The sequence below is a fragment of the Microtus oregoni genome, unplaced genomic scaffold (genome assembly GCF_018167655.1).
Source record: "Microtus oregoni isolate MIOR12 unplaced genomic scaffold, Mior012 000024F_ref0000369, whole genome shotgun sequence".
NCBI lineage: Eukaryota > Metazoa > Chordata > Mammalia > Rodentia > Cricetidae > Microtus > Microtus oregoni.
In genome coordinates this window covers 30,984,023-31,002,174 of record NW_024543083.1, presented here as the reverse complement: position 1 = coordinate 31,002,174, position 18,152 = coordinate 30,984,023, and the positions used below count along the sequence as shown (strand labels likewise).

At 34.7% G+C, this 18,152-nt stretch overlaps 1 protein-coding gene across 1 annotated transcript in view; it reads right to left on the bottom strand.

Moving 5' to 3' along the window:
- The window catches only part of Gpm6a (glycoprotein M6A), a 231,469-nt gene that overhangs the window by 193,514 nt on the left and 19,803 nt on the right, over positions 1 to 18,152 (bottom strand). The gene's annotated exons all lie outside the window — the stretch shown is intronic.

Sequence of the window (18,152 nt, the reverse complement as noted above, 5' to 3'; positions counted from 1 at the left end):
GGAAAAGAGTAAAACCTTATGGCATTTCTAAAACAAGAGATAAGAATTGAAGTCAATTATAAGGCTTGTTGAGAAAGTGCTTTACAAGTTAAGAGAGCCTGAAAGATTTGAGTGAAGAGGGCACGAGACAATGATCACTAAGCAAATTCATCACCCTCCGTTTGAGACTCTGAGATGAATTCCACAATCTTTCTTAAGAAAGAGCCTAAGGGGCTGGAGAGATGGCTCAGAGGGTAAGAGCACTGATTGCTCTTCCAGAGGTCCCGAGTTCAATTCCCAGCAACCACATGGTGGCTCACAACCATCTGTAATGAGACCTGGTGTCTTCCTTACCAGCAGTACATTGTATGCTTAATAAATAAATAAATCTTAAAAAAAAAGAGTTCAGTATTTAAAAAAAAAGAAAGAAAGAAAGAACCTAAGAGGTAAAGATAAGTCAGCCTTTGTTTCAAAACACAGTGCCTGGAAGTTAAATGAATCCCTTGACTTTTACCATGACTAGACAAAATCTACATTTGATATTCGGGCTTTTCAGACAAGAGCTGCAAATGGCACTTTTACTTGGAACAATCAGATACAACTTTCACTCTTCCTAGAGGTGAAGAAAATAGCATAGAGCTCATTTGAAAAAATAACTAATTACATTGGCTTGGATCCTTTGCTTTTCTCAAACTATTCCATGAAAATAGAGAACATATTTCAAAAATTACAAATAGTCTTTTGGAACCAAGAGACCAAGTTTCAAAACCCACGTTCACAATTTACTAGCTCTTAACTTGAAACAAAAGGAGTAACAGTAATGACAGTAGCAGTAGAATTCATTTTTAAAATGTTCAGGTAAATGAATATGTCAAGAACTGAAAATCATGTCTTTGTATACGTGTTCTAATGTAAAGTTAGCTGCAATATGTTTTGGTCAGCACAGAGGTAAAGTGAAATCTTCTCATGCATATTTCATTTTGAAATTTTTAACTTAAAGGAAAAACTGTATTAAACATAGAACCTTCCTCTGGTCTGCACCATTATTGAAGCATCTGGTCCTGCTCTTGTCTAGTAGAAAGGAAGCGCTTTATACCAAGCAATTGTTCCATTGTGAAGTGTAAAACCCTGCAACTTGGTAATAACAACAATAACAAAAATGCTTAGTGAAAGAGAAAATTCTGAAGAGCCTGTTTCCATCAGCATGAAGATAAACCTACCATTTCTGGAAGTCTACTCTTGAATATTAGACTTCTTAGGAGTTTGGATAAACCCAAACAGAAAATGCTGGACTTCGCTTCTCGTGTGTCCCTCTTTCTAGTTCTGTGTTTGGTGTTGCTGAAATCAGCTCTTAGGGGAACATATTCATTAGGAAAATTAATAAATGTGCCCTCTTCTCCCCATTTGAACATTCCTCAGAGCCTTATCAACAACTATCACATTGTGTTTACACTAAATGCTCCACAGAATGTCACTAAATGAGAAGCCATCAGATTGAGTGAACATTTATCTGGCAAAATCTAGTGCCTTTCTCTATATAGTAGAAGGATCTTTACGGGATTAATTAGTATTCATATTTTAAAACTTTCTAGTTTTTGAAGAAATATTTGGAAAACTTTTTTCTGATAGGCCAGGAAGATCCATGCTTTAGCATGTGTTTGTCTGGTGGAAAACAGGCCTTCATTTCCAAAGTTATGAAAACCAGAGGTCACTTACAAATACAGAACTTGACATAGAGTCTACTTAAGAATTTGCACCCAGGCTTCCTTCTTGTTCTGATTTTTCTGTAGCTCAAATTCCTGTCATTGTAAGAACCTTAGCTTTTTATTTGCTTGTTCATATTTTAGGATTATATATACATGTTACTAAATTTTATCATAATTTAATTAATATTAATCTGCCAAAATTATACCATCCAACTCTATTTCTTGATCACATAAAGTTTTTAATTTTGTAGGCACAAACTTAATAAAGTTTTAAATCAGCTAAAGTTTAATCAAGGTTTCAGTCAGCTAAACTCAATCAAGAGGTACAAAAGAAACTACCGAAGTCCCTCTTCCAATCTTAAGTTTTCTGTGTTTGTTTCAACTAGATGCCATGTTCCTAAAAATTAGTAAATAATTTTAATCCAAACTCTATTTCAAGAAAGCAAAGAATGTATTTATGAAAAAAGGAAAAGTGAGAACCATTTCACAGAGGAAACTATGTGATACTGTTTGTTCTTTTCTAACATGAGCATCAAAATAAAATAAATCACATATTCTACTGTATGTGTAAGTGGGAATTAGTTAACAATACTTTTAGTGGAGAGAATTTACAGAAATTACTATGCCACATACAGAAATTATAGCTTTCAATAACAAGCCTATTAAAATAGATAATCCTTAAATTAGAGAAGCTCTAATCCACTCATTATTAAGGTGAAAACAGCATAAATCAAAATTCATTTAAGAAATCAAACCTATAGCTCACTCATTCAAACACTGGACGTAAAGATGCAGTACATCACAGAGTTTGACATCACAGTTTTCTGACCAGAGACTGTGCTTCTTTTAGGAAAAAGCAGAGTTCCAAGTATGGCTTCTACTGAATGCACTCATTTTATGCTATCAAAAAAAAAAAGAAATTATATGTCGAGACAATGTATATTAGGAGCTATCTATATATTTTTAATTATTCACCTAACAAAAAGAAAGGGAGCCAGGTGGTGGTGACACATGCCTTTAATCCCTGCACTTGGGAGACAGAGGCAGGAGGCTCTATATAAATTCAAAGACAGCTGGGGCTTTGCGAAGAAACCCTGCCTTGAATAAAAGAAAAAGAAGGAAGGAAGGAAGGAAGGAAGGAAGGAAGGAAGGAAGGAAGGAAGGAAGGATTCAAAAGTGTGCTGGCTCTGAAACTTCTGAATTGAGAGTTTAGGCTCTAAAGGAAGCCAGGAAACCAAGAAACAGTGCACGACACACACTTTTACCCATTATTTGTGTGTGAGGTTTTTTATTGTGATCAGTTTGATTCCAGTCTAAACTTCTCTTTTCACCTACTTATAGATCTACAATCCTGTGCCTTATGTTAAGTTTTGTTCCCAGAAATACGTTATGGGGATACTTGATCTGAAGGAAATTCACAACGAAATTTCCACTTGTACCTGTGTACTAAACTTTCTGTTAAGGTGTTCAGAACAAACAGTGAATAAACTGGGAGATGGTGGCACGGGCCTTTAACCCCAGCACTTGGGAAGCAGAGGCAGGCAAAGCTTAGAAGTTGAATGGCTACATACTACATTGTTGCTTCAAAGACGTGGGGTGCTGAAGAGTGGATGTAAACGCCACTTTTTTGAAAACAGTCAATACTCTGGTGTCTGATGGGTAAGTACAATTTCAACAATTTCTTTTTTTGATGATCCCCATGGATGGTGATATAAATATTAAAACCATTTATTTGTTATTTCTTAAAGAATAGGAAATATAAGTATAAAGCTATGAGAACAACTGTCTAGCAACTTCTGAATGCAAACTCTGCATCTTGTTGGATAAGGACAAATTAAGTATGCAACACATCTCTGAACATGCCAATAACCCCAAATTCCCAGGCTGGACTTAGCAGTCAATCCTGTAGAATACCTAATGATCTTGTAAACACGAATATTGAAACTGTCACCAAAATCTGTTTCTTCATAATACCACATCAGTAAGTGGTTGATTATGAAAGGTTGATTACATGATCCAAAGGCATCTAGAAGGCCAATATGTGAAATAACTGGTGTGAAATTTCAGTTCAAAGTAGAATTGAGTTCAATAGGTCTATTCTATAAAAATATGTTTGAAAATTAATACTATGAAGCAGATGTGGGAATTTGTCTAGCATATGCAAAACCTTGGGTTTAATCCCTAATATTGTAAAATGGGTGAATAATAAACACTATAAATGTTACAAAATAGGTCAAGAAATGACCAGGGTGAGCTGTAATTTTTATAGAGTTTCTAAAGTACAGGGTGAATCACAACAATAGCTTTGAAGAACGAAGAGATAGTTCAGTGGTTAAGAACATTACTCATTCGGAGGATCAAGGTTTGATTCCCAACAACCATATTGGATGCTTCATCACTACCTATGACTCCAGTTTCAGGAAATAGGCTATCTTCTGGCCTACACAAGAATGGCACTCACATTATCAATAACACACTATCTACTCACATACCCATATAATTAAAAATTAAAACTAATAATATCTTTGAGCAAAATATTGAAGAAACATTAATAAAAATGGAAAATACTTTAAACTTAATCTTGTCTGGAATAACCAAAAATTTGCGGGGGGAAGTACAACACTTATGATAATTATAACTGTTTCGAAACAAACTCCATATGTGAGTGTCTTTTTTGTAATAGTCACAAGAATATTGAGGTCAATAACAGAATTCTGTTCAATCATGTCACTGGAGGAAAACATAAACAAGAAAATTTTTCAATGATGTTGAATAAGATTTCCAGATTTATAAAATATAAAACAGTAGATTAAAAACATTTGTTAACCCTTAACAATACTAAAGCAATTTAATAGTATCTTTGAGCAAAATATTGAAGAAACATTAATAAAAATGGAAAATACTTTAAACTTATAAAACAGTTTTTATAAAATATAAAACAGTAGATTAAAAACATTTGTTAACTCTTAACAAAATTAAAGCAATTTACCTGCCATGTTTTGCCCAACTCTTGAAACTAGCAGTCATACAAACAGCCTAATATGTCTACCCTTATAATATTAATAAAACCATCATCTTAGTTTGTCCCATGTATTTTCAGAGCATTTTGGAGTAAATGGGAATTTTGGAGCACGATACAGCTTTAAATTTCCTGTAAAAAGTTAGTTGGCCCAAACAAAATATTTGAATGGCACCATTTATTTCAAAATTCTAAATACTAACCAATAAAGACAAAAACAAAACAGGGAAAATGTTCCAAGTTTAGGAAAGTGACGTTCATTCAGAAGCAGGGCTTTTGTTTTGCCATGTAGAATTAGGTTAGAAACTATAATTATATTTGAAATGTATTTTCAAAGCTACTGCCAGTGAAAGCCATAAAGCAATTTTCAAAATATACTGTTATTTGTTTTCAGAGTAGCATAGAAAAACAATCACTCAAAATGTAGTCTAAAGAGATATTTATCTTCCTTCTACTTTGACCAGAAAAATAAATTTCCACAGGTCTCTGGGGATTTTTGGTCATTGTGAATATTATCCCAAATTCAGATCATATCTTAAAATGAACTATGTGCTACCTACCAACATCTGTAGGTCCACTTTTGCCACAGTGCCAATGTTCCCAAAAGGAGACATTGTTTACAATGAAAAAAATTTTGATTTCATCTGACAATTAATTTCTTGCTGGGGTCCTTACAAAAAAAAAAAAAGCTATTCAATTTCATTGCAAAGAAGAGAACCAGGATTTCTTGTTCTCATATGGAGACTGAATTTCACATGCCTACAAGTGTGATAAATCACTGAAGGGTGTAATTAGTGTCTGAACACATAATAAGCTTGATTAGAAAAACAACTTTTTATAATAAGAGAGTCTTCTGTAATATATTGTCAAAAACACCCTCTAGCTGATATGCAGGGTAGATGAAAGAAAATTCAGTCTTTCTACAAAATATTTTTAAGAAATTTGACCGAAGTAAAAGCCAGGAGAAATGACTGAATGTTTCAGTCTAAGAAATGGCAAGTATTTTAGGACATATGTATATGCTTATTCTGATATACAACACACAAACATATACAATTTAAGTATATATTTAAATATAAAAATGACTAAAAGAAATACTGAAAATAATGAGTGAATAAAATATTAAAAAGAAATACAAAAGCAATGGTAAAGAGTAACTTCTTTAAGATGATAGGCATTTCTGTACTAAACTGACTTCATTTGCTTTTGGTTATATAGACAGTGGTGGATCACGTGGTACTTCATTTATCTTATTTTACAAAAGCAGTGTTGTTTTTCATAAAGAGTATACTATTTTGCATTTCTATCAACAAGGTATAAAATTTCTCCTTTTCCTACAATTTTGCCAGAATTTATATTTTTGTCTTTTTAAATAATGTATTCTAACCAGAACGAGATGATTTCATAGTTTGTTGTACAGAAAGTAAGTTTAAGCAATAATATTTTATCATATAATTTAAGAAAGTGAAAACAAAGATTTTTGAGACTTCTCATTATTAAGAAATGATGAATGTTTGAGATTATGAATAATCTCAATATCTTCAGTTGTATAAACATACTTAAAGATGTATGATGATTAACTTTTGAAAAATATTGTAGAGATGAAGCCAGGAAATCATACCATTAACCAGAGCTCCCTATCTTCATATTTTATAAACAATATTTTACTCTTCATAATACATTGCTTAATATTTTATGTCTGATAAGAGCTAACAAGATAGCTCTTTGAGATGTTGGAAAAATTTACATGCTTGCCATTGAACAAACTGCAATTTCTCTAAAACTTATTTTCTGTATCCACAATTGTAGAAACCCCTACATAATTATTGCATACATTCACATCAGTAACTAGAACAATCTAAGAAGAAAATAAACATGTAATATAATTTTTTAAAACTCTATACCTTAGTTGTCTATAGTTCTTTGCTGACAAAATAGTGTTTCCCAAGGAAAAGCCCAATCTAGTGCCAAGTGGTTAGTCCTTCAGCCCTAAAATCATATACATACAAAAATATATTATGTGCCAGCTGGTGGCAGCACGCCTTTAATCCCACACTCAAGTACTTAGGAGGCAGAGGCAGGAGGATCTCTGTGAGTTTGAGGCCAGTCTAGTCTACAGAGCAAGTTCCAGGACAGCCAGAGCTACACAGAGAAACCCTGTCTCAAAACACAAACAAAACAGAAAAAGAACACATAATGTAGACTAAGCAGGATTCTATCTTTCATCTGTCTGTCTGTCTGTCTGTCTAGCTAGCTAGGTATCCATCTATCTATGAAAAGAAGAAATGCAAAGGCCAATAATTTGAGAGTATGCAAAAACAAGGTGGTACACAGGAGGACTTGGATGGAGGAAAGGGAAATGAGAAACTGGTATAAATATAGTTTAATTTCAGAAAGAATTAAAAAAACAAATGAAAAACATTTTAACTACATGCTTGACAAAATAGAACAATTTCATTAAATGTATAATCTATTAAAACTCACATGTAAGGAAACCTTGGTAATCTAAATAGACCTACTATGGATTGGATGTTATGATTAGTTTTCATATATACAAAATTTAATCATAAAATTGTATAACACACTTTAGAAGAGAGTTTTTCAGATCTTATTTGAAAGAACACATTCATAACAGAGGTCTAGTAATTATATCCGGTGGTGTTTATCAACAAGAATTGGAAAGTTATATCTACATAAAGACCGGCATGTGCACGTTTATAGAATCTTGTTGCGTTTGTGGAAATATGAAAACAACAGAAATGTCCTCTGATAGATGATTGCATAAACAAATAATACATTATGCAAAACAACAGTTTACACCAAAGTAGTAAAAAGTGACACAGAACCTCTAAATACATTTGTTAAATGAAAGCAGCTATTACAGACAGGCTAGATACTATGTACTCACAACTTGTTCTCAATCTAGAAAAAAAAAAAACTATAGAGACAGCAAAAAGTTCAGGCAGACGGAGGGACACAGACAAGCTATGTGATATGTAGCTGTGTTGGTAAATATGCCCTTACACATATGTCACAATCTCCAGACTATGCAAAATAAAGAATGGACCTTAATGTAAATTGTGGGTTTCTCTATAGTAATAGTGTATGAATATTGACTCATCAGTTTCTCCAGAATACACACTGGCATAGAATATGAGCAAAACTGGAAAAGAGAATGTGGAGAGGAGGGATCCCATCAGGAGCTTTCATATTTTCTGTTCGGCTTTGCTGTGAGTTAAAAACAAAAATACTCTTTGAATACAAATAACGCCTACTTATTTAAATGATATTGAACAATGTGCAGTGAACTTTGAAGATGAGTAATCAGCAAGCTTGAAAGGAAAGTTTTAAATTACTTTTGTTTCACAGCCAATTTGAGGGCCTTTAGATATTATTGTTCTTTAAAACACAATGATACTAAAATACTGCACTATGCCCTTCCTTTCTACTTCCTTTTTTTTATTTTCCTTTTTCATCAAAGAAACATTTTCCTGCTAAGAAGTATTTGGCAAATTCTCTGGAAATAAAGTGACCATGCACTTTGTCACCTCATAATAAACATGTTTGTTTTCAAAGGAAAACTGTGGTTTTTTGGCATCTGTGAAATGAACAAGATTTTTGTTTTACTGCAGAGAAGGAAACTGAAGGTTGAAGGTCACACTGTTTTACAGGGAGCATATAAACCAATTGGCAGTCAGACACCAGCATTTCAGAGGCACAATAAGGAATTTATGTCACATGAAGAAAAAATTCCAGTATATTATTATAATAAACAGTGTAGTATAGATTATATGCAAGTACGTGTGTGTTTGTGTGTGTTAGTTCTCAGTGGATGTGTGTGCATGCATGCGCCACACATGCATGCACATACATTTAGGTTCATTTACAAATATTTATAAAATACAAAGCTATAAGTCAGCAAAGAAGTCAGCGTAATTCTTTTTTGCAGGAATTCTTTCGAAGCTCATGATTCTCTCTAGCCAAATGAGACCTAAAGAGCCATATACAGGGTTTTAGAGTTTTGCACAATACCCAGTGAAATAAAGAAAGGGGAAGGCAATTAAAGAAAGCCTTTTCTTCAAAGCCACAGAAACGTCTTGTGTTAAAATAAAGGCAAAACAGTGCGGCACTCCCATGCCACAGTTCCCACTGAAATGAGGAAACTCTCGGAAGAAAGAATCTCCTGACAGTCATGTCCCCAGTGCCCATCAAATGTCAGCATCACCTGATATGCACAGCCCCTACAGCCCCACATCTCCAATGGAACACAGGCGGCAGTACAAAGAAGGAAGCCAGTGAGAGGGGAGATCCTGCCATGGACCAGCACAGGGCACTCCTGGGAATTCAGTAAAACTTGCAGAAACAATACAGCCTCAGTTAGAAATGTAAAGAATACAGGCTCTAGGAAGGGTCCAGTTCCCAGGAAAGCCTACTTCTCTGCAGTATCAACCACTCTGACACTTTACTCTGTCGTGTATCCTAACATAAGCCTGTGCAGACTTTCTATAACCCGGATTTCATCATGACTGGGATTTAAAGTTGTTCAGTGCCCAATTCCCACTGTCGCCTAACTCCTGTGAATCAGGTCATTCAAGTCCACATTGAGACATGTTTGCTTACTATTCTCTGAATAAAGCAAAACAACCCCAAGCAGTGTCAGTTAGTGACAACTGCGCTGTCTGTAGTTTCTACTCACCCCAGCCCTAGTTTTGAGTCGTGTTTGTTTACAGAAACTCAAATTTAGCAGGTGTCTAATAGATCTTAACCATATTATGGATGCATTTTCCTTTGGAAAAAGCCTCTTTTTTCTCACTCATGTACAGATGAGAACCAAATATGTTGCCCAGGAATCATAACCTGTATCTCCCGTTCTTCATCTGTCCTCTCCTTCTCTATGTGTCCTTCAAATTGAGTCTTATGTCTCTCGCAGGAGAGAAAGAGGAAGATAACGCAGGAGACACCAAAGACTGAGCCTCCCAGAGAATCAAAAAAGACTAGAGGAAGGAGAGAGGAAGAGAAAAGAAGGCAAAGAGAAGACACTTGCTTTCATCTTTCTGTAGTTTTTATCTATATTGACGTCTCTGAAAGAAAATGCTTAGTGTGCCCTTCCAGTAGGGTAGAGGTGCTGGTGAAAGTTACAGATTTGACGGTAGTAATCAACAGATTCTGTAGCCTTTGGTTTTTATAAACAGAAACCAGTAGGAACAAAAAGGAATTTCGTGAATGTAAGCTATGGGTTATCTCGCCTTTGGGAGGGTGGAAACAGCTATTTCCTTGGCATGACACAGTTGCCCCTCGGCTGGGGCAGGCAGCTAAGTACATTGTTTTCTGCTGTCTGCTAACAAGTATTTCCAGTCAGAAGGCAGTCATGTGCAGCACATTTGACCCATTCTCCCAAGGCATGCTACTGTTCAGTCTCCCCTTCTCACCATATTTAGATGCTTTGTGTATACTTTATCACTCATCAGTGCATGTGAAGATCTGTAGTTTAGCTCTGGCAGTTGCATAAGTAGTAAAATGTTTTCAGATTTGTATTGGATACAGATTTTAAGACGCACTATATTTTTTGTTTTATATTTTTCTTTTGCTATAAATATATTTGGAAATAAGATGATTTTCTAGGATATCTACATGAAAATATTTACTTGTAAATATTTTTGCTCAAAAGTTATATTATTTGTTTAAAGTAAAAACACTGTTGACCATTAAATTCATGCCAGTATTATAAGCCTTATAAATAAACTTTATAAAAACAACAACACCAAATTTACAAACAAAAAGTTCAAAAATTAATATTTTATGCAAGCTATTTTTAACTTGCAAAGTTTATTAGCAATGATCGTTTTGAATTTTCTTTGGTATTTTTATGATTGAAAACTGTGGATTGACACATATTTTTAAAATTGCATGAAAGGGAATTTTAAAAGTCTCCCTATGACTTCAAGTAACCTAAGATGTGAGAATTAGAGTATGTTTGTATATCTAGAAGAATGCAATCACGGATTTTTAGATATTCGATGTAATCTCTGTAGCTCAAAAATTTTGAACAAGTAGCTGTAACAATCTAAAACACTTATTGATGCCAAATTTTTCTAGCATCCATTTTTATCTAAAGGACGAGAGCAAATATTCTTACTTACTGTTGATCTACTGGGACCTGAGTTAGAGTCTCAAAATATGTCTAGACTAAAACTTTCACTAATGTGTTCTGTCCACATTGGAACAAAGTAGAGTAGAAAGGAATCATCAAAAGCTATGTCTCTGTTCTAAAGTGAATTTCTGGCTGGAACTTTGCAGATGAAACCATGGTATTGTCTATAAATACTTCTCTGGACACTGACCAGGAGTTTCTATGTTCAGGTATCATCACCATGCAATGCAGGGCTAGCAAACAGCTCTGACCAAGGATCTTGCTGAATGGAAACAATATTTCAGACAAGCCAGATGTGGTGGTGTGCACATCTCATTCCAGGACTAAGGAAATTAAACCAGGAAGATTATAAAGTTGAAGCCAGTTTGGGCTTCATAAAGAGAAGCTTTCAGAGAAAAAAGAAAAGTGTGGTCTAATATGGACCTGATGTCATCACTGTTGTAAGAGTTTGTGCCAACATTTCAACTTTTCTTCAAACTTTATAAACAAGAAAATGAAAGTTACCAAAAAAAGATAACAACAAGAAAGTGCTATGTTCCTTGTGGACACCCAGGAGTGTAGTTAGAAGTGTCTATGAAAGCAAATAGATCTTACTCTGCCTTTGGTTATCCACAATAGTCACATCTAAGGGGGGAGGGGGCTCAGGATTTACACAGTAATGTAATAAGCTTTACTTGAATGTAATCAAAATAACTTTAAGAACTAGGATTCAGAGACTTCTTATATGCCCTATGGTCTAAAACTTAGAGAAAATGTTCTTTGTTAATAGAGAGAAAATAGACTACAATAAGACATGATCTGTATCTCTGTTTCTTAAAATTTATTTTCCCTATTTTACACCTTTACTTAATATATCTTCATTTTTCTGTTTTCACACAGTTCTAAACACTCTTATCTAAAGTTTCCTTTTTTGATTATGAAGGGGAAATTACTCTTCTTCTCAGCTGTGCAAAAAGATATATCAATTCATTTTACCATTTTTATATGTCACCAGCTTTGTGTCCAAAGGTAACTGAACAGTGCTATGCCTGCCATAGTTACTCACTGTGTCTTAGTGGACATGCATAGAAGATAACATGACTGTCATCCATGACTGTTAATATCCTCACGGTACACTAGTAGAAACAAAGCCATGCATAAGAGAGAAAACTCATTTCACAAAACTAAAAACACAAAGAAGAAATTACAGAGTTACATGAGACAAGATTAAGAAGACTTAATTTTATGTGTATTGTTGCCTTCATAGGAAAGCAATGAACAGAATGTCTTGAAGCATTGCGTACCCATGCTTAGTCTTTATAACTAAAGTAATCCACTAAGACAGTATTATACAAAACGGAAAAGTTAATCTTGAAAATATAATATTAATCTAGAAATTACTTAGACTTTATCAATCCCCAAATGAGTTTCCCAAAACTTCAGAATACAGTTTTGTGGATTGGATCGCTGTGGTTTTCTGCAGGCTTGTCTTACTGAAGATGTGGCTCCTTTGATGTGGTCAAATATCAAGTTTGCAGGAAGCTTACAAATTATCAGAGGCAAAATGAGGTAATTAAAAGGGTCAACTAAATAATTAAAATCAATTTGAGTCAATCATACACACTAATGAAATCTTGGGATGGGATGAATAAATGAAATTTTCTGTGAATCCCAAACCACACTGCAAATGGTAATTGCAGTTTAAAAAATGACTCATTACTCTTTAGACCATCTGTTCTGACATCACATTAAAGAGGTCTGTTTCAACTCCTCTGTTCAGTCTCTGGGTGGAGGTGCTAGTTGCACGGAATTCACTGAGGAGGGGAGGGTAAAATGAAGCATCCCACGTCTCCCAATCGTATCATCGAATCAATTTTTGCTCCTCTTCACACCTTCACCTGGTCTATTTTTCCAAATTTAATAAATCATCATGAGACACTTCACAGAGATTGTTTTCACTAATTTTATTGCTTCATAATTTTTTTCTTATCATTAAACGTTTTATTGTAATTTGCATTATTGAAACATCATATCAAGTAGATGCTTGGTCATTCCATTTCTTTCTTAATCACACAAATTCAGTTCCCCAAATAACATTTATTTCTTATCTTTATTATTATTATTATTATTATTATTATTATTATTATTATTATTTATTGTTTTTTCAAGACAGGGTTTCTCTGTGTAACAGTCCTAGCTGTCCTGGAACTTAATTTGTGGAACAGGCTGACATTGAACTCACTGAGATCCGCCAGCCTCTGCCTCCCAAGTACTGGTTTTAAAGGTGTGGACTACCACCACCTGGTCTATATAGCATTTATTAAACAGCATAGCTTTGTCTGCCCTCTGATCTCAAAAATGCTCAATATGAGCACACAAAGTCATGGACCAGGGGCTAGCCTCCATATATCCTTCCCCAAACACACTCTTCTTTACTCACCTGTCAATTTAACCTGCTTTATATTCTCTAAAGTCCAAATTTTCCACCTCTTTCCACTCCACTCAGTCATCACACCGGACTTTCCTCTCTCATCCAGCAGCTCCACCCTGCATCTTCTTCTTAATGTTGGATTCCACTTGGGCATAAGTCTTTCCAAATATTTGAGTCTCATATCATAAAGCAGACAAAGACCTAATCCCAGAAACTCTTGTTTAGCAAAGGAATATATACCTTAAGCTCCAACTTCCAGATCATGTGTCTTCAACCCAAACTTGGGTAATAAGGTTAGTAATATATTGCCCTTGTATGAATTCCATTCAGTGCTTTGCAACTATTTGTATCTCTTCCCATTAGCCTATGAATATTTTTAGCTTCGATAGGATAAACCTCTTGTTCTGTGTGTGTGTATGTGTGTGTGTGTGTGTATGTATAAGCATATATTCATATGTGCAACCACCTTTGTGGGGGTGCCTTCACAGACCAAAAAACAAAAAAAAGTGGTGTCATTGTAGCTGGTGTCAACCAATGTGCGGATGCTGTGAACCAAATGTGTGGGTGTTGGCCAAGAAAACAGGTAGGCTAACTTCAAATCTTCACCCCAGTCTCATCCAAATTTCATCTTCCAGTCATATCAGTATCTCTGCAGCTAAATGCCTACTGCGGCCTCCCCCTCCTCTCTACCCTCATCTCTAGCAAATCAGGCAGATCTTCTCCAATCTTCTTTATCACTCATTCTTTGATCCCTGCCCACAATTCCAGCAGGCCTTCTCTGGGAAAAACCAGTCAATCCTGCCAGAAAAGGAAGTAGGCCAGCTCAGCTGGTAGGAGAGCTTCAGATCTTTAGTCTCGATGCTCTCCTCCATATCAAACCCCCAGTCCCATTCCCAGCTTGTAGCAGACTACCTGTTGTAGCCTCCCCTCACTCTCTGCCCCTTTCCTAAACAGCTAAGCAAATACTGGCAGAACACACCACTTTCTTCCCTCCTCCAGACCTGCTCAGTCACCTTCCTCTAGTCCTATCAATTCTAACTAAAACATATAAACTCATTTTACCCAGAACCCCTAGTGGACACGATATCAGGATTCCACGGTAATTTCCTACTAGGCAACACAGCCGTCACAGTTTCTTAAAAATAAGAGACTGTAGAAACTACAGAATGAAACATTTACCCAACAATGAAAATTACAATCTTCCCAAACCTAGATGCCTAGATGCCAGCATAAAAACACAATGCATAACAACAGTATATTATGTCTCTACCTCAGCCTAGCAACACTATCACAGCAGGCTCTCAGAATTGTGACATTGCTGAAGAATAAGACAGAGTAAGAGTAAAATGAATATGAAAGAGGTCCTTAAAAAGTAAATTAATAAATCCCCTTTCAAATTGATGAAAATACAAATAAGTAGTAGAAGTAAGTTGATAATAATACTTCAAGACCTGAAAGTGGAAATAAAGTAAAACAAAATAAAACTGAGGGAAATCTGGAAATGAAAAATTTAGGAAAACAAACAAGAAACTTGAGGCAAGCCTCACCAACAGAGTACAAGAGCTACAAGAACCTCAGGCATTGAAGGTACAAGAGAAAACATGGATACCTCGGTAAAGAAAACATTAAATATATTTTTAAAAAAACTACAGGCAGTCACAAAAGATCCAGGAAATCTTGACTGCTATAAAAAGACCAAATCTAAGAATACTAGGCAAAGGGGAAGAAAAAGAAACTCAAAAATATTTTCAACGAAATTGTAGAAGAAAATTTCCTTAACCTAGACAATGGGATGCCTATTATGGTACAAGAAGCATGCAGGATTCACAACAGATAGAAACTGAAAAGAAATTTCTCTTGACAAATAAATATCAAAAAACTAAATGTACAGAACAAAAAAAAAAGAGCATTAGAAACTACAAAGGAAAAATACTATATGACATATAAAGAAAGATCTATTAAAAGAACACCTGAATTAGCAATGAGACGCTAAAAGCCAGAAGGCCTGAGCAGAGGTTCTATAGACTGTATGAGACCACAGATGCCAGCCCAGACTTCTATACACAGTCAGATTCTCAATAAGAATAGATGGGGGAAAAAGGACATTCCATAATAAAACTATCCAGCCGTAGATAAGGTACTAGAAGGGAAACAGCAACCTAAAGAGGTTAACTACACCAAAGAAAACATAATAAATAAGTGACTTCAGGCCAAGAAACCAAAAGAGGGGAAGCACACACACACACACACACACACACACACACACACTATCACAATAACAAAATAACAGGAGTCAATAAACACTGTTCACTTATATCTCTCAACATCAATGGTCCCTTTTCTCAATGAAAAGACACAACTAAGAGAATAAATACAAAAACAGGAATGATTTTTTTGCTGCATCCTATAAATATACTTTAACATCATGGATAAACAGAACCTCAGGGTAACAGGAATAAATAAAAAAGATATTTCAAGAAAAGTGTCCTAAGAAACTTGCTGGTGTGGCCATTTTAATATTTGACTAAATAATAGACTTCAAAACAAAATTAACCAAAAGAGATCGGGAAAGATACTAAATACTCATCAAAGGAAAAATCTACCAAAATGCCATCGCAAGCATTAACTTCTCTACACTAAACACAAGGTCACAAAGTTCAAAAAAAAAAAAAAACATTACTACAGCTTAACTCAACTCACATAGTTTCCTTCACATTGACAGTGGGAAACTTCAATACCTTGCTCTCACGAATAGACAGGGCACCCAGACAAAAAGTTAATAGAGAAATGTTGGAGCTAACTGAAGTTATAAATCAAATGGACAAAAAAGTATTTGCAGACATGCTCATCAATGGAATCAAATTAAAGACTCAAAAAATCACATACAGGAAACCAGAAATACAAATTGGAAAACAGGTGTTATCAACAAATGGGGTTTTTCAAACTAGACAGTTGCATGTAGAAGAATCAAAATGGATCTATACATATCACCCTGCAAAAAAAAAAAAAACCCACAACTCTGTGTAAATTGGAGACCTTAACATAAAACTGGGTACACCGAACCTGATAGAAGAAAAATTGGGGATGGCCTTGAAGTCATTGGCACAGGAAAAGACTTACTAAACAGAACACAGGTACTAAGATAACCAATTAATAAATGGAACCTCATGAAACTGAAACGCTTTTGTAAAGCAAAGAACACCATAACAACTACATATCTGATAGAGGGATAATATCAAAAATATATAAAGAATTTGAAAAGTAGATCACAAAAATACTGAATAAAATATATATATACATATATATATGTATATACATATATATGTATATATATTAGAATAATTATTCTAATATATATACATATATATATGTATATATATTATTCTCTCTTTTTACCCTACATGCCCTTTGAATCTCTATTATGACTTTAGTGTTTTTATGGTATTCTTGTATGTGCAAGCAAGTAGGTCTCTTGGATTTATTTGTTTTGTCCTATCCCAATGTCTTAGCTTTGTTTTATCGCACCATATTATATCATATTGTATCATATTATTATCTCTCATAAGTCTGTCTGATGTCTAAATAGAGACAGAATAGGAGTATCTGGATAGTTGTAGATATGGAGAAGAAAAGAGAGTCTAAGAGGGAAGAAAAAACATAATCAATGTTTATATATATATGTGTGTGTGTGAGAAAAAAATCTATTTTCAATAAAAGGAAAAAATAACTCTTTTAAATACGATGATGTATTAATAAAAGTTTTAAAACATAAATTCATAGTTTAGGAAATAAAAGTTACTTAATTAGTTATTTAACCAAATTAGTTGTAAATTATACTTAAAAGTGGCAACTTAACTTCTATGCAAAGGATACGAGGTTCCTTTAAAACTGTCTTACTTGCTGTCTTAGATGAGATTTTCTATTAGTGTAGGACTAGATGTTGTAAAATTGTTTCTGCTAGGAATTAGCATTAAGTCCTTTTGTTTGAAAACACAAATAAGCTAACTTCCTGACCTTGCAATAGGCTATCATCTAATAAAATCTGGCTCACAGATTGTAATGTTCAGTAGATATATCATTTCAGAGTTGAATTGTGAAATTGTCTTGAATTTCCGCATTTCCTCCTTTTTCTTTTTTACCATGTGAAAAATTCTGAAGTTTGATGACGCTACTAACCAAAAGTGTCATTTTTTTACAACTTGGTGAATAAACCTTCCCTACAAGCACACTGAGCTATGGCTTAAAGATGAGGAAGACTGTATTTTGTGAATAAGAATTTAGGTTTGTATGTCTTTACAGCAGTAGATTGATCGTGAATCATTAAATAGTGCAACAGTAGAAGACCCAAGAGTCTAACTCAGATGTACCCAATCATAGCTTCATATTGGATTCAAATACTGAGCTCTTAAAAAACACCCAAGTCTAGAGTGGAGATATGTCCTTTGGTACATTGCTTGTCATGTGTGCTCGAGGCTTTGAGTCAGATCCCATAGAAAATACCTGTCTCAGTGATTTATGCCTGTAATCACAGTACTGGGGAGATAGAGACAGGAGATTTGCTGACCTGCCTGCCTGGTCAGAACAGTAGACCCAAAATTTACTGAAAGACCCTATTTTGAAACAAAATCTGGAGATCTATCAAGGAAGATATTCATCTCAGTTCTCTGTGAACACACATGTGCTTATCGTTCCCAGATGTGCACACGCTTCCATGAACTGCCACCACCCACAAATGTATACTGACCCTAGTGTCTAATAGCATGTTAAATCTTGGTTGTATATTGGATTCCAGTTCTGAGATCTTCAAAATACTAATGTCTGAGCATTCATTTGAACCAACTGGAACTTTATGAGAGAGCCGAGAATCCTGTTTCAAAGGTTCTCCAG